Source organism: Nylanderia fulva, unplaced genomic scaffold, assembly GCF_048542155.1.
Source record: "Nylanderia fulva isolate GAGA-0341 unplaced genomic scaffold, ASM4854215v1 Scaffold27, whole genome shotgun sequence".
Lineage (NCBI taxonomy): Eukaryota > Metazoa > Arthropoda > Insecta > Hymenoptera > Formicidae > Nylanderia > Nylanderia fulva.
The window spans coordinates 1,235,078-1,262,643 of NW_028190336.1; the positions used below are offsets into that span (position 1 = coordinate 1,235,078).

Genomic DNA, 27,566 nt, shown 5'->3' on the forward strand with positions numbered 1-27,566 from the left:
TAGACATATCGATGGGCTTTTTCGCCGGACATTACGTGCAAATTGCTAAGAGAAATGTATGGCGACGTATGGCACCTTCGTGTGCCACGTCATGTTAAACGTATAATAAAAAAATCGATATGTTTCAATGCATCTTAACGATGACACTCACACAACCATCGGTATATTATGTCACGGCTGCGAGTGTGTGTGTGTGTGTGGGACGAACTACTGCATGTATGTACACACGTACATAAGTAGAAGTGAGGTGGCGGCGTTGCTAATTTATCACAAGGGCTCCTTTCCCCATTATTCCCGGTGCATAATTCACCTTGCATCATGACACGCAATCGTGCATTTTACCTCGCGGAACACGATAGGAAACTAAAGTGCCAAGGAGGCGAAAAAAGTGCACAGTTAAGCGCCAAGTAATCAAATTATTAAACCTAACAAGCTTGCCGTGTTCGATCCGCTCAGATGACGCGAGGGCGCGTGCGCAAAAGAAAAAAAAAAGATAAGCTCTCTTTTGCGTTAAGTTCGCCCGTCACGGTCAATTTAACGAGCGCGCGGGTCTCCATCTTTTTGTTTAATTAACAAAGGTACTCGCGTTGATTGCGGCGGAGCTTCTCTCGCGCCCGGCTACGTTACTTTCGCGTAATTAGAGACAAGCCAGGTAAGCGCACTTTCCTGCAAATCATCGTTGAAATCATGCTCGAACCGTTCGGGTTACTCGTGCCGAAGTTAATTAACGCCCGCTAAACATTGGCTGCGCGCTTTAAAATAATAAACGAGAATTATTGTTGATCAAGTGCATCCGAAAGACACATTGAGCGATTTCACTCCGAGTGTACCCGTGTATTCCAAAACGCGTCGCTCGAAATCGCGAAAGTCCGCGATTTATACGCGTCCGCATTTCCGCGGGCTGTATTATGTCACTCAAATTGCGTTACATCGCGATGCAGTGCCGGTGCACGCTGTATGCGCGCATTGTCGGGCATGCGAGCGTCGAATGTACGTACGTCAGAATTGGTCGAAAACAAGGATGCTACATGGCTTCGGTATGATTCGGTATATCGTGCCAACGTAGAACGTTCGGAATCTCACGCACGTGTGTCTATATGTACGCGTGTGTATGTACGCGTATTAATTTATAAACGCTTTGACGAAAATCCTCTGTCCGAAGGTCCTCCGCGCTCTCTCGCAAGTTCTCGTAATTCTCGCAAATTCATCTCGACCGATTCGGCTGTAAATCTCAGGAAATGAAACGAGAATTCATTATGTGGAACATGGCCGGCAGGGTTTGAAGTTCAGCCTTCGAGCGTTTAAGCCGGACAACGCACATTTTTCGACGCTACATAGAGTGGACAATCGCGTAAAGAATTCGAGGGACAACAAAAGGAATACGTGAATGTTAATCCGGTACAATTGTAGGGCGTGTACAAAGGATGAGCGAGACTCTATCTCTCTCTCTCTATGTCACATTGATTAGAGACAAATTGTTTAATCCAGCTGCGTCGGCTACTGCATGCCAGATTTGGTGCTTTGTGCGACAGTCGGACACAATTAGCAAAGATCCTACCGACAATCTTGACATTTCCGAACCGAAACTTGATTAAATTGTCTTGGGAAAGTATTTGATAGAAATTGTGATGAATTATTTATAATAAGAGACAATTGTCGGGATGAAATTTATTCCTCTCGATCAAAAGCGTAATGTGTGAGAAAGTATAAATAAACAAACTTTTGCTTTCTATCATTCACTGCGAATTTATGATTATTATTTTTATTTTCGTTTTAAATTAACGTAAGAATTTCGCATCGTTTAAAAGAGAAAAAACAAACAAATTCGTTCTTAATTAAAATAGTAATATTTTAATCAAATATGTTTTCTCTTTATGATCACATTGCCAGATAATCACAAAATGTGCACGAATATTAATTAATTAGTCTTTCGTTATAGTCGGCAATAGCTCGTTAATTTTGAAATTCCACGGACTAATTGATAAATACGAATGCGAGATAAATGAACGCGTTTGAATGTATTCAAACAAATATAACAGACACACGTCTCTTAATGCACGTCATTTTTCACAAGCCGCTTGTAAACTAGAATATGATTTTTTCATCGCTTAATGATGGTTTTTTTCTAGACTGCAACTTGTGTGTAATTAAAAACTGCGCGTACGGTTATTAAGTAACGCGATCCTCCGATCTTTTCCGCAAACGATAAACAATGCCCCTCATATCTGAGGGAGACAGACACGTTTCAGAAGAATGTAATTAATAAGGCTTTAATGTGTCGTCAGCTGCACCTACAATTTTTCATGCTCGCAGTTCCGATGCCGTTCTTCCTATAACCGCCGTCGTAGCAGACCGAAATGATGGAAGAGGCGCCAAGGTGCTGGCGCCGAAAAAGAGAGAAGGAGAAGGCGGGAGAGGGTGATGGTGATACCGAGAGACGAGAATAAGACGTATAAGAAAGATAGAGTGAGAATGAACGCGAGAGAGCTCGCGTTAGTTCCTAACATTATTTCCAAATTAATCGGGATCCTCGAAATTCATCAGACAGTCCCAACACGTCAAGTTGTACTTCAAGATTAATCATAATTATAAACAAATACAGACATTATACATTTTCGAAATATCTTATCCAGCGATTCATTAGTGGACTATTTAGCAATGACAGAAATGCTCCTACTGCAGATCTCAAATTCGCTATTTCCTCGCGTATAATTTGATAACAAGAATAACTGTCTCTCTCTCTCTCTCTCTCCTCTAGAATATTTTCCATATAATTATTCTAAATATACATTTCCATCTTCTCACGTCAATACATAAAATCGTATAAAACAGTGCATTTACCGAGAGCTGCTGCTTCGCTGCAGCAGATGCAACGTACGATCTCGATATAAATGTTGGCCATTTTGCGATATAGGCTCCTTCCGGGTATTCTCTCGCCATTCTTTTAAGCAAATGTATTTTTCTACCCTGTGTTTTCTCGGTGCACGCGGGACTCTGAGAATAATAAATCAAATTCAGGTAGAAAACGATTACAGATCCGACGGTTTCGTCACACTTATTGTACGTCCAGGAGAAAGTTATTCATTTCTCGCCCGAGACACATCTGACATTTACAGTATATCTCTGACATTAACCACCACCGCTGAAGAACGAAAGATGGGTCGCGCATTATTATTCGCGATACTCACCGTTTAGGACAACGGGGGTGGGGGGTGGGGAGAGGGAGGGAAAAAAGATATAATCCGGGCGGCCTAAGGGTTGGCGGGGGTATACTTTTAACATCCCTTAACATGCTCCAGCATCCCTCGGCTACACGCTCCATCGCGTCTCTCTCGGTCGGTCGATACCGATGCCCGTCAGGCAGAGCGAGTACCCTCCCGCCCTGTCCACCACCTCTCCCTCACTCCCGCAACCCCAGCGCCGCGCCGACCGACCGTCCCTCCCCCTTTGCTCCCCTCGTGCTTTCTACCGCCGACTCTGCGTGTTACGTCAGTGGCAGACCGACCTCAACGCTCCCGCTTCGCCCCTATCGCCAACCCTCGATTCCCTCGTTCTACCTCAGCCGTCGCGGCTGCCCTCCTTTCAATGACGTCACGGGGTGCCCTACTCTTCGCTCCACTAAATTCATATATCGCAGTAGCGAGATATTATACATATACATTACGTATATATATATAAGAAAAAAAAGATAAATGAGAGAAGAATTTAGGCTAAGAGAAATCGGACTTGTTAAAGACACACGAATGTTGATCACCGGTAATCAATGTAACATATACCGGTATACAATATATGTATATACAAATATATACATATATATATATATATATATATATATTTGTATATACATATATTGTATACCGGTATATGTTATATTGATTACCGGTGATCAACATTCCCGTGTGTCGTTAACAAGTCCGATTTAGCCTAAATTCTTCTCTCATTTATCTTTTTTTTTTCTCTTTTCCTCTCTCGCTTATTCTCGCGCGCTTCTCGAATCCGGCTTCTATCCCATTTTCTTTATCTTCTTCTGCCCGACCGACACTCTCTTTTCCCCTCGTCGCGAATTTAATTAATGCAAAGGAGTCTCTTCTGAATATCAAAAAGCTCTTTCTCTCTCTTTCCATCGCCGAGTACTACGTAAGAATTTTAAGTCTCTCGCCTCTCAAACTTTGATTTGCAAGTAGCTTGTCGATTTTAACGCAATTATAATTACACAAGATTAAATTTAAATAATAAATGTAAGATAGACGAGAATAATAAAAATTGAGGAATATTCTAGCGATACAAAATTATTTCCATCACATATTTAAGCTCGAGTTAAAAGCGATGATTAAATATCTTTTGCGATTAAAATTAAAATATCCCCCTGTGCGCGTTTTATCCCGTCAACGCGGCTAAAAGAAAAGAGATATATCCCCGACATATTTTTTCCTCCTACCTTTTAATTACGCTCGCGAAAACAGGGACACCGGGCGGCTACTTTTAGGATTTTTACCCTAGCAGAAATTGCCCGGACGAGTACATCCGGCGATGCCGGGGCTTTAATATGCCAGCTCGAAATAAGACGTAATAAAGTCGCGCGCGCACGGATATAAAAAACGGGGAGGATGTAGTTACACGAAGTGGTAGCAAATTACAACCTGCCCCTTCCGGAGGAAGAGGGCAAAAGACAAAAGCGGGAACGCGATGACATCGTGCTTCTTGCGGGCCGCCCCGGAATGGTTGTCCCGGGGTTGCTCGTGCAATCTCGCGACGCGGACGAGTTTGCTGCTTCGCTCTTGCCTCCGCGACCACGAAGAAGAGCACGAGGGCGGCGACATGTGCGAGAAGCATCGACAAGAAGCAACGGCTGCTGTTGCCGCGGCGGTCGAAACTACCACTGTGCATCGTGCGGTTGACGGTTTTTCGTGCGGTGGTTACAAAGTCCGGTACTATCCGAAGAAGAGAGAGAGGGAGACCGGTCACGGATGTAAGGGCCGGATGCAACGTTGGACGTTGCTCTCTGTTACACGCCGAGCTTACCGGAGCGGAATAAAGCTCAATCCCGATGAGCTGACTTGGCAATTCCGCGCGCTCCGGTATCGAAACTAGCCCGGTAATATTATCGTGGCTCGGCTTTTACGGGTCACGGGTGGCCACTTGACCCATTCTGTCTGTACGCGGCCGGGTAGGTTATTGATTAAAAAAAAAATAATAATAAAATGAGGGGAGTGTGAAGTGATACAGGAGTAGACACTGTGCGAAGGAGGCGAGCGTGGAAGGAATAAATCGCGGACCGAAGATTCGGATATGAATGGTGTCGATGCGGAAAGTCGATGGCGGTGATGCATCGCAAAAACGTGGCTAACATTTTGACCAGCGAGAGAGAACGGAATCGTACGAATGGCTTTATCCGGGCAATCGCGCGGAGTCGTGACGCTGGATGTTAAAAACATGAAAAAAAAAAAAAAACGAGAGACAATTCCCAATGAGACACCTTGTACGAGACACTTGATTGACAAAGAAGAACGTAGCGAAATTGCGGAAAGAAGGAATGGAGGATATAACGTAAAGAGAATGTCACGAAGGAGTCGTGGAGCGACACGATGATCAAAATAGATATGCTATTACTGCAAAAACTTGGGCGATACGGGGAGAAGAGAGATTTAAAATGCGAACAAGAAAATACGAAGCGGCAAGACGCGAAGAGAGAAGGAGAGAGAGAGAGAAAAGGAGCAAACCGCGAAAGAAAGAACTGAGAAAGAGCAAAGTAGAAAGTGAGAAGGATGAAGTACGCCGGTGTCTCGGGATGGTAGAAGTTTGGAAAAGAGAAATGGGCGGAAGAGGAGCGAACTCAAGGAAGACAGGGAAGGGAGAAAGCGAGAGGAACGCGTTCGGGGGAAGCGGATACGCGCCGGGATGCTGCACGAAAATTCTACTGTCGTTCCCTAAGAGGCTTCCATTTGCAAATTCCATGGACTTTTCCTTTTCTCGATCGCGAGCGAGAAACGAGGAACGAGAGCGGAAGAAGAACGCTACGGACTTTCCACAAAGAATATACAAGCGCGCACATATACAGAAAGATAGCGGATATATTCTTTTAAATAAATTTACAAAAATGGCGACGTCAATTTTATACGAAAGTCTCATCGAAATTTTTAGTACAACATTTGTCTAATGTAAAACTTGCGATTAGAGAAGAATGACATCGTAGGTATTTAATAGCCTAAAGATTTTTCTTAGCGAATAATAAATCTTTGTCTCCCGAAATTGATCGATTTCGCGAGTTTCGGCGCGATTCCAGATGTTCGTCGCGATATGTGACGCAATTCGTTTGATGGAAACGTTGTTTTACCTCGCCACCGCAGGAAATTCTTTTATCGGTTTCTATCGTCACGTATTCCATCCCGTAGGTAAGTTATTTTATTTTCGACAAATGTACAAGGCGCGTTTGTTATCCTCTATCGACCGGCAAAGGTGCGACCGGATCAAAGGCTGGATTCGGCTGGAACAGAGTCACGCGGAATCGAAGAGAACATTTCTCGGACACGCGCGAATTGAATTAGGATTTCCGATGTTGCTCAACAAGAATACATCGCGCGTTTGATGTCAAACGGAAACAGCCCTTGTATTTTCCTTCTACAGGAAAATATAATATTTTATACATATATATATATATAAAATCGTATTGTGCGTACATATATATATGTACGCACAAATGAATACGATTTTTTATATTAAAGAGAGAGAAAGAGAGATTGCGTAGAAAAGTTGATAAGGTCAGAAGTTAATTTTAAGTTTGACGAAAAGTTGAACGAATTCCCGATATTTGAGATAGGATTACATGCAGCTGCGAGCAAGCAGCGACGTATATAAAGCTCGGAAAGTACAAAACGGTCTAATAGTTTGTAAAGCGCGCTCTCTCTCTCTCTCTCTCTCTCTCCTCGCGACGAAAAGGAGGCCAGAGGCGGTAGCCGCGACACAGAGGCAGCGTGAGGTTAAGCAACTTGACCCGAGAGCCGCATAGAATGTTTCACCTGGATGGAATCGTCCCCACCGCTCCGTCGGTCCGCACCCTCTTGACGTCACAGATGCACCCGATGACGTCACGCCGCAACGTCACTGCGCCGCCGGTTGGCCCAGGTCAGGGCTCGTTCCTAGGGACGCGTATCCCGCCGAGACGAAGGGGTGTCGGTGGCGTGCAAGTCACACCCCCTTTCTACCACCCCCGGTTATGATCGGAAGGGTATTAGCCGCGGGCAATTAATTACCGAGAAACGGCGGGGGTTGGATTCGTTAATTATAGCCGCGCGATACTCGTTGTTGAATGTTCGAATATTAACGAATGTACTTGCCCCGGTGTTAGTGGCGATTAGCGTGAGCGTTAATAAATCACTCGGAACTCGCATTAATTCATTCTGAGATTAGTGTTAATAAAGGATTAGACAATACCATTCGGTAATGAATACCGCTGGATTAGCGTGGAATTAAATGTAGACTACTCCTCGCGATTAGTAAGGTAATTATCGAGCGCGATAACAAAGGACTTATTTACATATATTATTATGCGGTGGCATAATATCACTGTGTTATTAAATTTCGTTGAAAAATATGACGGGCAAATATACTCCGTGAAAAAATATACTTCTCCCGCATAATTCGCGTAGAATAATATCGAGATGAATTTGCTGATGATTCCCGTATCCTTGATACTGTATTTTGTCATCACGATCGTTGTATAATTTTAGATTGAAAAGTTCTATTATTAAAACAAGCTGCTAGGTTTTTTTTCTGAAAAAAATTCCTTTGACTAAATTAAGAACTCGCTGTGTAAATAAAGCGATACGCATGACGTCGATTAACTGCTACGTCGACAGCACGCAAGTCACTCCCTTCATGAACGCGGAGCATTAGCCATAGGCAATTAATTACTCAAATACCCACGCAACACGGTGACGCGTTAATTATACTAAAGGTGTTCGTAAATACTCAAACGACAACATACGAGCGTTCTGACGACAAATAAGCGCGACAACGTCATACACAGCGTCAATGACAGCATATTACGCCTTGTAGTTACTTTTAATTAATACAGGAATGTGTTTATGCTTCGCTCTAAGTGGAGAACTCATTACCTATGTCATTAACTCTTATTCGCGCAGCGCTGGAAATCCTATGAAATTTCGTCGACTTCATCAATATTCCGATAGAAATTCAATAAGTTTCGATTTAATCAAGTGCAATTTTTCAATTCATTAAACAGATTCCAAAAGATGGAGACAAGTGTAAGATGAAAAGTGTAATTAATGCAACAATAACTTGCGGACACAATTAATAGCCGAATAACGACAGGATTATCGACTATATAATATCGCGCATTTCCTCTCTTGTCGCGGAAATAATTACTCTCCGATTACGATCGACCGCGCTATTCCCAACGTAAGCGAATCGTCTTACATCATCTCGAGACGGTAACCGGCGGTTTTAAGGGTGGGTCGGAAGAAGGAGGGAAAGAGAGAGTTTGGTGAGCGCCACTTTATGAGTGGCCTCGTTATCGAAATGCGATAATTTGTTTAGCCGACCGCGAAATCGCTCTTCTCGTTCCCTTCATCCCCTTCAACCTCCAACCCCTCGCCCTTTTCCCCGTTGCATCGACGATTGTCGTCCCCGTTTCGTCCGCGTACACATTTTCGTCGCCTCTCGACGCTCGCGTTATCGTGCGCCTGACAGGACTGACATTTTGGCATCATTACGATGTAAATGAACGCGGAGTGTCAATACTTCCGGGGTCGCACAGTTCGTTCATTATTTTTTTTTGCGACCAAGTATCCGTCGAATAAAGTCCGCCGAGGTACAATTTGGATGAAATTTTATTTTTGCGTATTACTCTCGCGACACTTTTGACATTTTTCCCGCCGTCCGCTTTCTACTCGAATCCTATCGAGAGAGATATTTTTTTTTTTTTTTTCCAAAAAACTTTGATAATGAGAGTAAAAAGAGAGGATAGGACTTTTTATGCGATCGGAATAATAAATACGTGATAAAGCTTAAATGAATAATAACTTATGCTACAAGATTTTGCAGATTTTATAGATATTAAAAACTAACGAGGTTACGATAATTAATTATTAAAGTCATGCGAATGAGAAATTTGCGAATCATTATCTGATAATACACGAATTTTTAATGTCTTTAGCCACGCACAGAGAAATGTTTGTTTTTATATTCTCGTATATAGCTGGCAAAACATGACACTATTCATTTATCTCGCACGAGATTTTTTTTCAATATTTTTGCAAAATTTTTTTTATATATATAATTAAACGATAACGTGAAAAAATTTCTAGGCGATAGAGACGGAAACTGTTGCAATGTGCCCCCGTTCTAACAAAGCCGATTAAAACATTCGTTACGAGTTTTGTTCAAATCCAAGAATGACGTACGATTGGATTTACATCGGACTGTTCATTTTACATATCGCTACGATGACATATCCGCCTGGTCGTATCGATTGAACACAGGCTCGGATTTCCAATTATTTTGACGGAGGAAGCCCCGGCTGTCGCGCGCGGTCTGGATCACTCAGAGACACAAGTGGAGAGAAATGTCTGTCCTATGTGTGTGTGTGTGTGTATGTGATAATTTTGAGACGGGATAAATTACCGCAGGGCAAACGCGGTCTCCCATATTCGGAGGAGGCGCTAACAAGGTCGACAATAACGGTCCTACATCCGCTTCCACACGTGACAATTTCCCATGTGCGAATGTGCGGAAATTTTTCGATGTTCCTTGGCGCGCTCGCTCCTATCTACCTATCCTATACCTACCTACCGGAAATTAAATTTTGATAGCGTCTATGGAATCACTTCGCAAAATTCCATTTTAAATCAATGTTTTCACAAAAGTTTGGCAATATTCGTTTATATTCACGATACGTGCGCACAATGGCGTTACAAAGCAACTTACTAGACCGAAAAGAATATTTACAGTTTGATCAATTTATTTTAGTTGAAACTGTTATAATACGTTTTTTAACGCTATAATTTTTCCTCTTATATAAAAAGAATATATATTTGTTGAAAAAATACTGAATCTATACATATACACAGGTTATATATTTTAAAATTTATTTTTTTATATACGTATGTATAGAATATTAAAATATATTTTTTCAATAAACAATATACATATATACATGTATATATATATATATATATATGTATATTTCTAATTGCGTTTAATCTAACGGAACAATTACGTGAAGCAAAGTTATATTATTCTTTGATAATGGAATATTAAAAATTGCAATACATGCGTAAAAATTATCATTGTACTACATGTATAAAAATATATTAATTGATTATGCAATGTATAAAAATTCAATTATTAAATCTTTAATAGAAAATGCGAACAAAGCAAGATTTTCTACAAGAATTTTTCGATATACTTGAGCTCCATTAGGCCTTCTCGCGTCTCCTATGTCCGCTACGCTGCATGTCTCGCGCAAAACTGACCGCTACTACTTACTGACCACAAACTGCGCAGTAGTGTCGCCGCGTGACGGCGAAACCTAACTTCACAGCCAAGAATGAACCGAATGAAGTTGAGATTGAGATAATTAGCCTCGCGTGCGACGTACAACGTAGTGGATGTGTGGAAATATGCGTTTAATGGACGCGCAGGTAGGTATTTCGATCGAAAGATTCTTGTAAAAAATTCTATTTTTTTGTTCGCATTTTCCATTAAAGATTTAAATATTTCTGCATTGCAATTTTTAATATTTTATTATCCTTTAATAATAAAATATTATATGATAATTATTTTTTTATTAAACTCGTAATTTAATTAATATAATTATAGCAATTTTATATTATATTAATTACATTACATTAATTACATTAATGTATATGTTTTAAAAAATGCTATGACGAAGATAAATTTTTTTCATATAATGCTTCAAAATCGTCATTAAAGATCACGAGAAGACCATTTTTACACGATTATTAACGATCAAGATGAAAGAAACGCCTAAAGTTACGGCTGGCGTGAAATATATAACGGCGAATGTTCGTGTGCGGTCTAATTTCGAATCGAGCTCTAAATTACCAAGAACTCGGCTGATTCTACCGTGTACAGTGACGCGACAAGAACAGCGGCAATAACGCCGTTATCTGGCATGCCACGTGAACATTTCCCACATCCGCCTTATCCGCCTATATCGCGAGATTGGTATTCGCACGTCCGCACGTGTGTATATGGTCCAATTAAGCGATCGACGCATTGTCGGACACGCTTATGCAGATATCGCGCGGCGTTTCCGTCCGATAAAAGCGGAAAGAGTCGAAGAGAGAATCTCTTTCTCTCCCGCGTTCGTTATCTTCGTTCTCACATTAAATTTACACAAGCCAAGTCACGGTGAGTAGCGCGACGCGACGGACTCTTTCCTACGCAAATGTTTTCCCTGCGCAAATAGGCACAGCGTCTGTAGGAAAACAGGTACTGAGGTAGGAAGGTAAAGCCGGGCACACAGAGATGTCTTTTTAAGAGAGCTCTCTGGCAACTCTGAAAACTTTTCTGTTATATATGTACATGTAACCAGAAAAAAATTCTTATATTCTCCTTATTACTTATTGTTAGTACAAATTAATTTCACAAATTGAATTTAAATTGAATTACGCGCGTAACGAGATACGAATACCTTACGCATAATTAATTCGCTTTTGAATCGAGTATTAGAACCGAACTATCATACGTGATAGATATAGATCAATGACGTTAATCGATAAATGCATAGTACTCCCTATCTCTCTCTCTCTCTCCCTCTCTCTTTCTCTCTCTCTCACTCTATATATCTATCTATCTATCTGTCTGTGTACGTATTATACCTGGTGTATATATGCAGGTACGGATCATTAGCTGACGTTAAGCGAATATGCATGTAGAGAGCCATATAGCAAGCGAATACTCATCCAGGGAAATACCCGTGTGAGTAAATTGAGATATATATGGATCTATATGGGCATTACAAATACGTTATAGATGGCTACTCACAGCTGTGCAGTTTATAATGCCTACGCGAATGCATTTTTTTTTCATCGAACTTGAGTAAACATGGACTAATTAATATTTGTTCGCGATCGGTCTGTAAATAAGATACTGAATTCGTATATTTACGAGCTTTGTGTGGAATACATACGCATCGTTATGCACTGAATATAAAATGGGATATAATGGCTCCCAACATATGGACAATGTATAAAACAATGCCTTTGATATTTTGATACTTTTACGTAAATAAAAGTAATATATTCACGGAATACTTCAGGGCTTTATCTTCCAAGCACAACTTGGGATATTTCTATTTTTTCTCTTTTTCTTTTTTTTTTGTTTACTGCGAATAATAGAAATTCTTATTTATATGTCACATAAAGAGGATTTAAGTTATATACATATATGCTTCAAATCAAACATGTAAAAATAGAAAATCGATGCAGCTCCCGCATATTTATAGATACGTATTCTCATATTTCTCTGTAGTTTATCGTACATATGTGCACGCATGGCGAGTATCATTAGCCCATGTTAAGCGAATATACGCAAATGTAGATCTGCGTAAATTGCACCGTCGTCGGGTATCAATTTTGGTACGATGTATGCAAACGACGTGCGTGGTTAAATGTTCGCGAGAGGAAACACGCACGTGATGATTCCCAGGCGCGATGGATTTCCACGCGACATAATTTTGCACACTTTTGTATGGAAAAAATGTCATCTTTCCCGGAAGAACACGGTGAGAAATTGTAGAATTTCAATATTAATATTTCAATAATTTCTCGTTGCACTCAAAAGCGCTCTCGATGTCAAATTATTAGAAAAATATACTTTTTTTAAATTTTTAAACTGCATATCCAAAAATATATTTTACACGAAAAATATTATAATGTAAGGTACTTAAAAAAATATTATATATATGTATTTTTTAGACTGCATTGTTGTCTTTATTCTAATCGCTGCGACGTTGTGCAACCGCTATTCGGTTAGCGAGACAAGAAAAGTCCGAAAATGTTAATTTACTTTCGCGCTAGTAACACGTTTTGGCGTAACAATTTGTCCCACGCGTCCTGGAAAATGCAGAAGCATAAACTTTGTAATTTAGTTACGTTTTCTCGTTCACGCGCAGCGCTCACGTGGCGCATGCAAATGTTATTACTCGCGTCGATCCAACGTCGAGTATCAATTCTAGAGGTGCAAATGAGAGGGAAGAGAGAGAAAGAGCGAGAAAAAAAAGGTGCAATGTAGTTTTTCGAAAAGATTACTAACTCTGAAACGAAATTGATTTTACGTCACGTTATGGTACAATTACATTTTTTCCCTTCGAAGCACGAGGTTTTAATAAAAAAAAACGCGATTCTGATTATTATGTCTCTAGGCTATACTTAATATCGAGTAAGTTTGAATTTTGTGATTATATTTTCATCGCGATTGGGGAGACTTTGTTATTAAAATAAGTTTGAAAATATTCTCCTCGCGAGACATTTTGTTACATAAAATTATTACAAAATATAAACATAATGTACTTATTCATAAATATGAAAGTTGTAGATTTTTTATTTAGTAGACACTATACATATACCATAATATTGCACAACCGCAACCGTGATAAATTTCGGGACTGTTAAATCGAACGAATTAAAAGAAGAGAGTATTAAATGTAGAATCGGGGTCCGGATCGGTATTATATCGCATACCTCCATCGTTGGGTACATTTTATATCACCGACGACTGGATAGGAATATAAAAATGAAAATAAAAGCACGCGCCGGTTATGGGATACACGGTATCGCAGACGCGGTCCCGCGATATACGCGCGTATATACGCGATACGATATGGTGTTGTTCGGAAATCGATTAACCCATATACCCCAGGAAAATATGCCTCGCCCGAATATTCGTGTGAATAGTGCACCCGTGTCGCCAGAGATCGCTTTGTAACGTTGTTGCGCGCACTGAGGCGATCGTTACAGAGGAAACGCAATTGATATTGCATCGGATGTAATGTGCGATAAAGCGGTAAAGAGATCGGATGCCCGCGCGATTCCCGGCAATAGTTTAAGCTCGCGCCTTTGTCAATTTCGCATTAAGTTGGGTTAATCCATTCGTTACGCTGCCGTTGCCGGGTATCAAAGAGAACGTGCTTGTAACGAAAATCAAAGCGGTGCGGCGTGATGCAAAGTTCAATCGGATTACAGAATCCGATGCATTATAGCGGGCGGAATGCGTGTAAGATGAAGTTACACAGACAGACGTGCAATTGTGTTATTTCGGAAAAAATTATTTCCCTATTCGACGATTTTTTTTTTTTTTTTTTTTTCGCAAATGGAAACGTTAGACCCATTTTTTTACATTCGCGAGATTTTAAGACGCTGTTGGATATTAAACGTCATTAAATGTCACTTTGCTTGGGCGTACCAAATTTAAATGTAGACCAAAGTACAAACGCGCGAATAAACACTAGGAAATAAACTACCGCGTCGTTGAACGATCCTCCCTCTATCTCTCTCGTTTCAAATGTCTCACGAAGCCGCCGGAAGCGCCGGCATTGCTCTCGTCACGTTGGCGTATTTACTGTAATCAGACCTTAATTGGAAACCGGGTGCTTCGTACTTCGGGGACAAGACGCTTCCTTCCGGCACAACTCACGCCAAGATTACTCGATATGCGCGAAACTCGCAAACACACGCGAGAGACGTTTGAGAGGAGCCAATCAATCGCTCCCTGCATCCCCGTCCTTTCCTGCAACGCGAGGAAATTTCACTCGTACGCTCGCCAAGAGCCCGAGTAATCACGAATCGCTACAGTCGCACTAAAGAAGACTCGCAATGAAGAGGGAACGAATTTTATTAGCGAGGTTGCACAGATGGAATCGGTAAATTAATGCATTTCTCTTTGGAAGAATTCTGCCGGAGCACCATCTCTTGCAAGATACCTACGTAAAATCATTTTTATTCCGTCGTAATTATTAAATGTTTTGCTTTTAATATCGGAAGCACATTTTTATATCATAAAGAAGCAAATTATATATTCGAATAGCTAATTCAACAGGAATAGGCCTTGGAATAGGCTTATTTCGAAAGGGACGTTTCCGCCGGTTATCCATTACAATTTTATTATATAACGGTGCGATCAGGCTTTGATTAATAATTGCGGCGCGCGATCGTAAAATTCCATTGAAATGTGGCAACAGATTGCGAATTAGCGGCTTCCATATTGGGGAACATGTGATCGTTTCGCCGACTGTTACATATGATCGTACTGTTACCTGCCAATTCCTTTGTCATCGTACGTGACACTCGTTTCGTTCATTAATCGTACAATCATCAATGACGCGGTTGACATTACTCTACTAGTCATATTCTAACTACGTGTGACAAGTACAGAACCAATTATTAAACGCATTAACCATTTACAGTTAACCATATAGTTAACCGCTTCCTTTGATAACAAGTAGAAATGTCAAAGGTATAATGTTGACTTTGAAAAATTATTCAATGTAATTCGACGCGACTGTTGTGCGAAAAAAATAATATATACTATGTATCAACGATAATAATATATTGGTATCGCATTACTAGAGTTTGAAATTCAAGTTTCGCAAACAACTTTTAACTGGCGAACGATATAAAGTGTGTAGCGAGTCTGAAAGAAACGTTTGACGTCGTCTCCTTTCAACAATTTAAGTGTGCGAAATCGCGCTCTCTCGTTATTTTGTCAAGCCGTATCTCGCGAGGGGATGGAAAATTTTATAAACACGAAATCTTTTTCCGTTCTTGCGATAGACATCGTCGAATTGAAAAATACGTATTTTCCAACGCTTCTCGCGGAGAGAAAGAAAAGAGAGAGAGAGAGAGGTTCGCACTCAGAGAGGAAATGCAACGAACGTAGTAGATGGTTTTATGGTTTATTGTCACGCGTGCACGGCGATGTGAGTGACGCTTAAAATCACGAGACAGACGGTGGTGATTTTATTCAGTCCGTTCGTTTCGACCTCGTCGCCGTTTGACAGACGCCGACCATTACTTTTGACACGTCCTATACATGCATCGCACCCCCCCAGTTTACCTGAGATTGCACCGCGTCATTTACTTCCCTGCTTTCACAAATCATTCCAGAAAAATTGGCGCCACTCCCTCCCTTTGACCCCCCACGTCTTTTAAGTATGCACATCGAATCGTGTCATCGGCGTTTTCGGCGTTCATTCATCGAACGCGATCGAACGCACCAACAAGCCCGATAAAAGTTTGTCCACTCTTGATAAATTGCGGTCGCGACCATTTGTCAATTCTTATGGTTATTTCTGGCATTATGGGCGCTCGATTTATTAAGCAATATTTTGAGGGATAAGATATAAAGTATATATTCCGTTAAACACACACAATTTTTCAATGTAAAAATAATTCTATACACGCGATACAAATCTGTCCTGTACAAATGGATGGTAATTTTGTTCGTGCGTGATTTTATTTATAAAGTATATATAAATATATGAATATGTCTATAAGTAGTTGTGTATTATTTTGAACATTATTATTTGAGAGTGTATGCGTGTATGTGTAATCTCAAGCAAATCCAGTCTGCTCTATTATTGAAAATCGATATACGTGCAGCAGTGCATGCTCAATGGAGGAGCAGAAATAAATCTTCAATGAATAATGTTCATTCACGCGAAAAGCGCTATTGAGAGGAATTTAATAACTCCGTCATTGAAAACGCGAGCAAGGAAAAGACGTAACCTCTAGCGCAAATGAGAAAATAAGAGTAATAAATACGTAAACTATTTTTTAACGCGCATGTTTTCATCGAGTCTGGAGCGCAAATTTCACGAGTAAAATCCCGCAATGCTGTTTGCCTCTTTTACTTTCTTTTCACTTTGCGATCCCCTTCGTAGAAATATTCCTGCTAAATCTCTGTTAAAGGTCGTTTATCATTTTACTGTACACAAAAACCTACGTTTTATAGAGTTAATTGCTAGAGTTAATTAATAAATAATTTACTGTCCATCGTTACAAGGTCAACAATATTCGTTTCGAACACGTGGAATAAAGAAGGCACAATTAAGAACAATTTAATCACTTATGCGTTTTTCAAAAGCGGAAGAAATTGTCTAAAGAAATCTATTCGTAATTCACTTTGTGCAAAGCGCACAATGTAACTAACGAATGCATTTACACGTGAATGCTGAACTCTCGTACTCGGGCAAAGGGGAACGAGATTCGAAAAGGTCAATTGAATTTTTCAGTACATAGAAGAGAGGCCTTTCCTATTTATCATCAGCGCGCAAAGAAAAATCAGAGCGCCGCTGCTTATGCCAATGTTTCCATTTAACTTACCTCGTATGCACAGCTAGTCCTCTTTCTCTCTCTCTCTCGCGCGCGCGCGCGAGTGCGCGAGTGCGCCGTAATAGCCCCATTCTCGCCTTGGGAAGGTATCCCGCGCGAATCGCGCCGAGGGATAATCCCGGAAGGGGTTGAAGAGGACGAGGGAGCTGAGGCTCGGCTTAATAGAAAACCGCACGGTCCCACGTTGTGTACGTATGTAGGTAACGAAAACGCGCGAGTCTCCCGGATGTGCGCGAGTGCAATTTCAGGGATAACGTCGAGGCGGGAAGATAAAAGCGAGAGAAAGAGAGAGAGAGTCGTCGTCGAACGGGAAAATAATAAACGCGCGCGAGCAAGTTCCCTTTCCGTTCGAATATGCGCGACGATTAAACGTGACGTCGAGCGCGCGAGAGGGATGACGCGCCCTCTTTCTCTCTCGCCTCTCTTTGCTCGCTTCGCGAAATGAGAATAATAACTCGCGACTGTAATAAAAAGCGAATGAATTTCGTATGTCGTAGCGGACAATAATTCGCCGATGGCGGGGGACCGACGCGACTGGATTATTACGTTTATACGACAATCGCGGGAAATATAACATTCGACGAACGGCAGGCAAAAATATTGTTCGCTGGACGAATCGCGGGATTCGTGTCCAATTAAGCGATCGAAATCGTGGAATCGGATTAACCATTGGTTATCTGTATACATATATATATATATATATATATACATATATGTACATATATATGTGTTCGTATAAACTTTATCGAGCAAACTTCGCTAACTATACGCAACCCAGCAAATTGCGTAGCATAAATGAAACTGTTTTTCTCCATGGAGATCCCTATACCTATATTCCGTGTATATGTATATACAGATCCATCTAATTGGTAAAAGAACACGCGCATAGCAGCGGGGAGTTCCCTCTGCTCTGGCTGGATGAGTTACGCGCCTAGTTTAAATTCAAGCAGTTGCAAATCCGCGCGCGGGATTTTCGAGCTTAAAGTTGAAACGAGGCGAACAATGGCTTTCATTAAACCGCCGAAGTCGCGACTTGTCGGAACTCACCCGTGTCGTTGGCCGTTAATGAAATAGCGACGGATCATTATTCATTCCCCGCGAGCGAGAGAGAGAGAGATGAAGCGGAAAAATTAACCGTTGATCTGAAATTCATTGCGCGGGAACGAGGTTTAAAAGGTCTCGGACGGAGAAACGTCCCCGTCGTTTGCGGACTTTTGTGTCGCGACTCTCGCGACCCTCTCTGTATAAACGTTATTAGCTCGAAAATCGATATAGGCGGACAGAGAGAGAGAGAGTTCTTCGTGGCTGCCATTCGGTGGCGCAATCCCAGGACGGCGATCCGTCTCGCAGGAAGAGACTCCTAGGACGGAAACGTCGTCGCTGGCGCCACTTTCCACCCTCTCGTGTATAGATCCGCCTTTCCGTAGGTAAATAAGTGGATTCGTCTCATCCCGGAAATCGAAATAAATATCACCCTATCGGTCTCAATTTCACCAAAGTTTCGGCGATCTCCGCGCATTCACGCAGTAAACGGTGTTGGCAGCCGATTTGGCGACTTTACGCGGGGTTTCTTGAAAGAAACACGTTCGACACGCAGCGTACAAGCAAGCAAAACAAATCGAAAAGAAAACATTTTTATCCCAAAACTTACGACTGCAATACCATACGTAGGATTTTGTAAATTGGAAAGATATTGCAACAAATGGATTATAATTATACGAAAATTCTCTCTCCCTTTGAATACGTGTCATTTGTATAAACCAGAAGAAACCGGACAAATGGCCGATCAGAGTCGTTCCCGTGACAAACTTCTCGGCAACTTTAACACATGTCCTCGGACTATCTGCGCCGGAGCAAGTTGGATAAGTCTCGTGACCTCGCGCGACACTGAAGAGTAATGATACTTTTTTTCGAATGATGAATACAAAATCATTCCGAGTTGCCAGAAGCGACTTTACCGCAGTGTACGTAAATGGATCACCTAGTGTCCTCGTTCGGCGAGGACGTCTCATCAGCCGGCGTCGTTTATTATTCGAATATGAAAAGACGAGCCGTTTAGACGCATTGAAATTTTTCGCGAGTCATTAGGAAGAGAAAGAAGACGGCGAAGGACGGGCGTCTTCGTCTACTCAAGGTCCGTCGCGGCTCATTAAAAAGAATCACCATCGTTTTTTCTATTCGAGAACGCGATAAAAATACATTGAAAGCTGAATAGTATCAAAAATGACGTTTCATATCTCTTCCCATTCATAAATAGATTCTTAATTAACTCACCGAAAGTACTGGTCCTTCCTCGTGATTCGGATCTGCAACAAAATAATAGCAATGAAAACATTGTAAAATCACAAAGTGAAGAATGTTAATATCGCAAAGATGTAAGAATTAAACTTTAAGATCAAGGCGGTCATCAAACTTTCATGACAAGTAAAAGTGGTAAATTATATACGGGAGACTTCGTTATGAAAACAACATCTGCTTGACCTTGCAGATAAATACGATAATCTCTCGGCCATTTTCTCGCATCGAAATCAATAATTTGACAGACAGGGAGAGAGAAAATTCAGGGACGGAAAAGGGAGGAAAAGCGATCGCCACTGCCGACGCAACCACCTGCCGGCCTTTCCGGTCTTCAGGATTTCAGTCCAGTAATTGCCGCGGCAATTACCACGAATTACGGCGATAATTACCGTCATTATGCGGTGCAGTAATTTTGGTAATTACTACGGTAAATCGCAAGTTCTCCGATTGCAACCCGTTCGCTCCTCTTATCTCTCTCGCTTGCGGTCAGTACCGGATAACTTTTAAGTTAGCCCGTCCAATGACCGACAACGCCACGAGGAATCAAATTTCCGTCCGGAGGTAACACGAAGGAAAATACATTCGCGCGCAAGATGCGGGTCAGTGGTCAATGCAAATTGCGAGATGATAACGCACATATTCACACTTGGAGACCGACACCAGAGATATTATCTCTTGAGATTAAGAGCGGTTAGTGAGTTATGTTAGTGAGACAGAGAAAAGTGCTAATTAAGTGCATAAACGTGTCTTTCTTTTGCATTATTCGCGTCTAAAGAGATTTATCGAGTAAGTATATATACGATTCGAAATTAATTCGAGGGAATGAGATTCTTCGTCTTGATATACAGCTGCCTTCTATATTTTCACAATCGACAAAAATTCACTGTAATAATGAATTAACGCTTTTATTTCATTTCCGCTTGATAATGAAATGAAAATAAGTGAGAGGGTGTACGACGAGAAAGAAAGAGAGAGTAAAAAATTTCTAAAATATCATAAAGCTTCTTGCGCTTTAATTCATCCCTGGTTTTTCTATTCCAAAAAAGTCTGCCGTTTCAAATTATTATCGTTATGTAAACGATGATAATGGCAATACCTACATTGATGAACCAAAGGACGAAGAATGACGAAAAACAGGTAGGATTTGTAGAATTAAACATTTGAGAAAGATCAGATGGCATTTATATATGTGTTCTGATTTATCGCGTCAGGGGATTTTATATAGAATAAATATCGCTAACGACGACAAAGTGTGAGCTATGATTTGTCGCTGTATACGGCACATTCGAACGGAACGAATCGCTCTACCTGCATAGCTCCGCTTCGATATTCGAGACACGAAGTTATTTAATGGGCTGCAAGAGCGACGGCTGCAGTCTGCAAGAGGTATTACGAACGCAGTTGCGCAACAGTAACGACAGAAACCATACACGGCTATTCGATCCAACTTTGCGCTTTGTCAGTCTGAATCACCTTTCATCCGTTTCAAGACCGATAGAACAGCGCTTCTCTCTCTCTTTCTCTTTTTCTATTTCTCTCTTTCCCTCTCTTTCACACGAGCATTCGGAAAAAAATATGACGAGAATATTAATCGATGATTAATCGATACTAGAAATATTTCATCACATCGGCGAGAGCGATTCAATCGAACGTGTTATTTTTAATATCTGAAAAACGCGCATCAAATGTACGAGCATCGCTGAGTAAACTGTTTTGCGCGCGAGCTCGATATATGAAAGGCGACATTTTTAACATTGCTACTGATCGAAACGTCATTGTTGAATTTTGGTGTGACAATCGCTTAACCGGAATGTTTGCCCGGACGCAGCCGAGCGCTGCGACCGACCGGTGCGTTTGAAATGATTACCGGTACATTGCGTCGTCGCGTTGAATGGCACATTGAATTGTTAGCGGCTATTTGCGAATTTATGAACCGCTCTACCGACGACGATTCGCCTCGCGCCCCCTTTTGGAGCCTCTCGCAGCGAAGATAGATGTTCGACCAATTTTATTGTACATCGCGAGCGAAGGGTTAATTAAGAGCTTAGTGCAAATTATTTTTTTTTTGTTAAAGTTTTATTTACTTTCGAACCAGTTTTAGCAACGATTAAATTCCAAAATATTTTAGCGGAACGCAAAATTATGCACGGAGAAAATTTTCTCTTAGAATTCATCCTGGAAATCACATGGTAATCGTGGGATAATATGGTGTTGGAAGAATTTTATAAGAGTTTCTCTGATTAATATTTACCACGATAAAAAATATTAATATGTAGATAGTAAAATTAATCGAGTTATATTTTATATCTTATTGTGGTAGATATTAATATTTTTATTGTGGTAAATATTAATCAGAATAACTCTTATAAAATTCTTCCAATACCATGATTTTTAGGATAAATTTGAAGAGAAAATTTTCTCCGTGTATAATTATAAAATTGAAATTATTAATAAAATATTTGTTATCAAATATGAATTTAATTAAAAGCGGTTCGTTACAACGACGTTAATTTTCCCTTTGACATTTTCATTCTCTAAACTTTCGTCTAAATTTTCCACCCTTGATCTACGAGCGAGGGGTGACGCTAGTTAAAAACCAATTCCGTCGAACAAAATATTCAAATTACGACTCTCTCAAGTTGGCCGCGATGTGCCCCCGCGGGAGTTAACCGCGCGATATTTTTACCCTCGACACGTCTCGTTCATCCTCCCTTACTTAAGGAAAAGAGGGATCGTATCCAGCGACTCGCATGAGCGGACTGGCAAAAGGCTCGTGGAAATACCGAAAGTTATGAAAGTTTTATGACAGACTATGGGAGAACGTCAGAAGAGCGAGGGAAAAAGAGAGCAGAAAAGAGAGAGAGAGAGAGGGACAGGTTTCACGTTGGGAGGATAGCGGTTGTGGCTATCCTACGAACATTTACGGCGAGCCAATTTTTTCGTTTGATTATTCAACACGCGTGAATGCATCTCGATCCTCTCGGCGATTGCATCTGACGGCCAGCCGCGATCTAAAAATTTGAAAACGCGAAAAAGGGCAACTATACACGCAGAGAGAGAGAAAGAACCAAAAGCCTGGTGACTATGGTTTGAAAAATGTAACGCCATTCCCGAAAGCCACGATTTTTATCGTTGTAGAAGCGGCGAATGCCGACCGCGAATGCCGCGCGTGTGAATTCGTCGAGATACACCCTTAGATACGTAAACCATCGTCCAATTTGTTATCGCGTTTCGCGAAATAGATCGTCGAGGGGGTTACCGTGAAGATAGGGGTGTAAGAGAGAACGACGAGTCGTCCGAGAATAAAACGAAGCGTGGAGGGATGCGATAAATCAAGACTCGCACGATAATGAAATTCAATGCTTCGGGCCCCGGGTGTGTCAGGCGAGTTTTATCAAAAGCGCCTATTTATCTTTCTTACAAAACAGTTTGAGAACAGTTCGCTCATAAACGGCATCGGACGGAGAGAGATTCTCGTCCTCGAGTCGCTCGGTTAGCGCCGCCTTCTACCGCGGGACGAAACTGGGACACCGAGATTGATGGTTTTTCTTTCAGCCTTGTGAAGTTTCCCGAAAATACTACCGACATTCATAAATTTCGTAAACATCTTCAGGTGAAGATGCATCTCGATACGCGAGTCTTGTCTCTCGTGGATTGTAATAATCGAGATAATCTTTAGATCTCATTCGGAAATTTTATACCCGAATCTATACAAAATTATTGCAATAAAACAAATGATTGTAAACATTTTTATATATACATTAAAATTAATTTGACATTAATTTTTTTATTAAACATAATTATATGTGTATTTTAGTAATCAGAGTAATGCATATCTTTGATTGTAATAATCGAGATAATCTTTAGATCTCATTCGGAAACTTTATACCCGAATCTATACAAAATTATTACAATGAAACGAAAGATTGTCAACATTTTTATATATACATTAAAATTAATTTGACATTAATTTTTTTATTAAACATAATTATATGTGTATTTTAGTAATCGCATATCAATCATGAAATTAGAATACATTTATGTAAAGTACATTTGATGAAGCAAGTGGAAGAAACAAAAACGTCTCGAGTGTATCATTCCTCATGTCAAGTGACAAAGGGAAAACCTTAAAAAGCTGAAATAGCGTAAAAGCGATTCGATTTGTACAAAGCGAACTTCGATCCTAAGTCTTTGATCAAGGTTCCTTGCTCCCTTGTCTCGCGTAATTTCCTATCGACTTGCTTTCTGCAATCACCGTTATCTTTCGTTTTCACTGAGGCTACAAAAACGAAATTGAGGCTTTGAAAAAGAGAAACAAGATCAGCAACGTATCCGCAGAAGCGAGCAACGATCGACGATAAATCCTGATATCTCGGGAGCAATCAGGTCGCGCGCTGTTTTTTCCATTTCTGTCTGCCGAGCAGACCGCATGTTGCATAATCGCATGATCCACAAAATCACAGATACGTATAAAAGGTAAACGAGATACGCGCCGTCAAAGCAAGAGTCGGCTAAAAACAGATCCGATTACGTTATAAATAAATTTTAGATGTAGAGAGAGAAAGGAAGAGAGATCTAAAACTCTCTCTCTCTCTCTCTTTCCGTTCCCGTTTACCCATTGCAAATTTCAACGGGTTCCGTCGACCCGTACGAAAGGTCGCGATAGCAACCGATCCGGCTGGACCCACGATCGACAATCCCCTAGGGATTTAGTCTTCAAAGGACTGGAAGTGCACATATTAGCGGCGGCGGACTGGCCGCACAGGTGTTCATCATCGGAATACGCGGGCTATTCGGGCTTTCCAGACGCAACTTTCAGCCGGTCTCTCACTCGTTGTAAACCGAGTGCAGAATCCCCTCGGAATGAAGGGAGTGGAGAAAAAGAGGATGGGAGGAGCGGCGCGGAAGCTTGATGCTACGTATGCAACGTATTTAATCCGCGTTTTACGCCTCGACGGTCCGTAGCGTCATTCAATTACGTCGCCGAGGGTGAATGTTAAAGGGGGCTCTGTCGAGGCCTGTACACACCGTAGGATGACGACGCCAACTCCCCTCGTTTAGCATCCTCTCATCCCGTGTTTCGTGCACCCACCAACTTCAGAACCAGAGAATGTTTCCGCCCGCCTTTGCCTAGTAAACTAAGGTTCGTTTACGCCACGTAGCGATTTTAATGAGAATAACAGTCACGCGAATCGATATGTTAGACTCTCATAATCATAATTAATTGTAATTGCTCAAATTATATTAAATTATCGTGTATTACGAATGCATCTGTTTAATATTAATTATGGTTAATTTATAAGCAAATTGTGAAATTTCTCCATATCTGCAATTTGAAACGTAAACATATATAATTATGTATTAACGTTTGCTGAAGTATAGTTTTTGATTAAACTCAATTAATTTTTTTCACAAAATTAAATGTTTTTCACGCCGGAATTAATTTCAACACGCATACCGCCTACACACGTTCATATATAATACACGTCGCATACGTCTTCCTAAATATTACACGCGTCTTCGGGTCGTGTGCCGCAAAAACAAAGTAAACTTTCGCTTCTCAAGGGAGGCACAATGCAGCTCGGGAGTACATAAGAGTCTGTACCGTATAACAGGCTTGGTGGATCGCGACAGGAAGAAGGTAGCAGCTGTCGACTCTCAAACGCACGTACCATCCATGCGAAAATTTGACAACAACGCGGCAGCGGAAATTAATTTCCGCAAAGGTTGGCCGGTTGTACCGGGAGTATTATCGCGGGATCCGTTGCGACCCGGCTTAGCGAGCGAGATGCGCGCTTATGGACTCGCCTTTACACGTACGAGCGTGTAATTGTTCAGAAAGATGCGACAACACGCGTTGCGAAAATTGAACAAATGCAGGGTCTAATGGCGGTCATTATTCAACGTTAATATACGTTGCATAAACAGACATGATGGAAACATTAAATTGAAATACATTCGCGAAACGAGGAGATCGGTAATAAACACTGTTTACGAATGCGAGTGTTGCGAATAAAATAATTTATATGGGAACAAAGAAGTTATTATTTTATTAAATTCCATGTATAATAAATTTATGTAGATAACTTTTAATACGTTCAATATCTTTTTAACGTTTTAATTATATCTGCGATATACATACGGAAATTATTTCAATCTTTTTCATGATTGATCAATGTAATCTTGAAAAGTAATCCCGAATAATAAAGTTTGACGGATTATTTGCGAAATACAACGAGCACCGTGTTTTTTATTCATTTGAAATATTGCATGCGCTGTTAATATATTCATTTTAATAACTAGTATTAATGTATACATTGTTAAAAAAAGAATCAGGACAGCTCATTACTCGCAACTGTGATGCGCAACATAAATGTGCCCGGGGTATGAATTATTGAAATTACATAATAATATAATAATAAAATAACACGCATGTTTATATATATATATATATATATATATATGTATAAACTATGTTATTAATTTTGCGCCACGAGAGAGTAAATGCGATCATTACGTCAACCATGTTTATGGACTACCTAAGGCAGTGTTTCCCAATGTAGATGTTGTTGAAACTCAAGATCTTAAAGGTCCCCTAAGGGATGTAAGCTCTTTGGTAGTATAACGAAAACGTCGAAACATTGTTATGCGACTGAGCGGATATTTACTTCTCTCTTTCTGAGATTCCACGTACTTTCTACGCATTATGCACATATTACATACGTCCTTGTATATGTTATACGCATCTTTTCACAGATGGTTTCCGCAAAACTTAAGAACAGTTTAACGTAATTTAATTTTCTTTCGATCATTCTACCTTATATTGCAGGAAAAATTCAGGGTTAGATAATCTACGCAGAAATATCTTTAATATAATGTAATTATTTTTATAAAATAAAATACTATATTAATAATTATTTAGATTAACACCAAAAATTACGCAAATGTGTATAAGAATTTTATAAAATCTTTCTCTTAAGTTTTCGATATATGGCGTTGCTATTGTATATGTTATCAATTCGCGAGAACAGAGACAAATAAATAGGATAATAGATAATAGGTTTAGCGTGTTTGCGGAGCATCTAAGCATGAATGCAGGTAAATAGATACGTGTGTTCTAGTGTACCCGCTTGTCTCGAATCTTGACACACGCGTGCATTCCTCGTAAACGAAAACCACGACGATGCTCCTTCTCGTCTCGTCTCGGTATCAATAATGATTTTACGCTTCCCGGAGCGTTCAAATTCATATTTTTCGCGATAGCTATTCCATCGGGGATGCACGTTGCACGTTCTACTGAATCCTAGAGTACCAAATTTGCACGAACAGAGTTTGACTTCTCCTCCTGCTTCTATTCGATTTTGCATCTTATCCAAAAGTTGAATGAAAACATATTATATATAAATGAAATGACACATTTAATTCATTTGCGTCGCGATCCCCCAACAACGAGAATACAAAAATTGAATCAGCATATTTATAAACCTTTTAGGCTTTACGTGTTTTCAGTATGCTTTATTATGCATTTTAAGAATGATTTATTCGAGGCGAGGGTAACGGAAACGTTGCATCGAGATTAATATTAATTGACGCTACATAGAAATAATACGGGAAAGGGAGTTTTCGGCTGATGCACTCCAGCCCCCGGAATATTTCCGCATCGCGAGATTTAAAACGCGAGATAAACGACCGGCCGTTATTTCGCTCGCGCGTGCACGAGTATATAGACGATTTTAACTTTTGCTGTCCAATATCGCGGGGGCGGAAAATCCGGGTTGGCGGCGCAGAGAGCGGCCTCTGCCCGCCGGAAAATATAAAAACGTCCATCTCTCCTCCTGCTGCGAGAAAGAGAGAGAGAGACAGAGTCGGCGGGAATACCCGGCGGGGTAGAAA

General features: G+C 40.7%; 1 protein-coding gene and 1 long non-coding RNA gene across 10 annotated transcripts in view; one reads left to right on the plus strand and one right to left on the minus strand.

Moving 5' to 3' along the window:
• LOC146722805 (uncharacterized) overlaps window positions 1-27,566 on the plus strand; it is a 364,804-nt gene that overhangs the window by 231,058 nt on the left and 106,180 nt on the right. The gene's annotated exons all lie outside the window — the stretch shown is intronic.
• Window positions 1-27,566, minus strand: part of LOC114931426 (protein turtle) — a 219,165-nt gene that overhangs the window by 112,661 nt on the left and 78,938 nt on the right. For all 9 annotated transcript variants that reach the window (XR_003819671.2, XM_029303431.2, XM_029303430.2 and 6 more), the window contains exon 3: window positions 19,650-19,681. The gene's annotated coding sequence lies outside the window, so the exon portion shown is untranslated. The remainder of the gene's footprint in view (window positions 1-19,649; window positions 19,682-27,566) is intronic.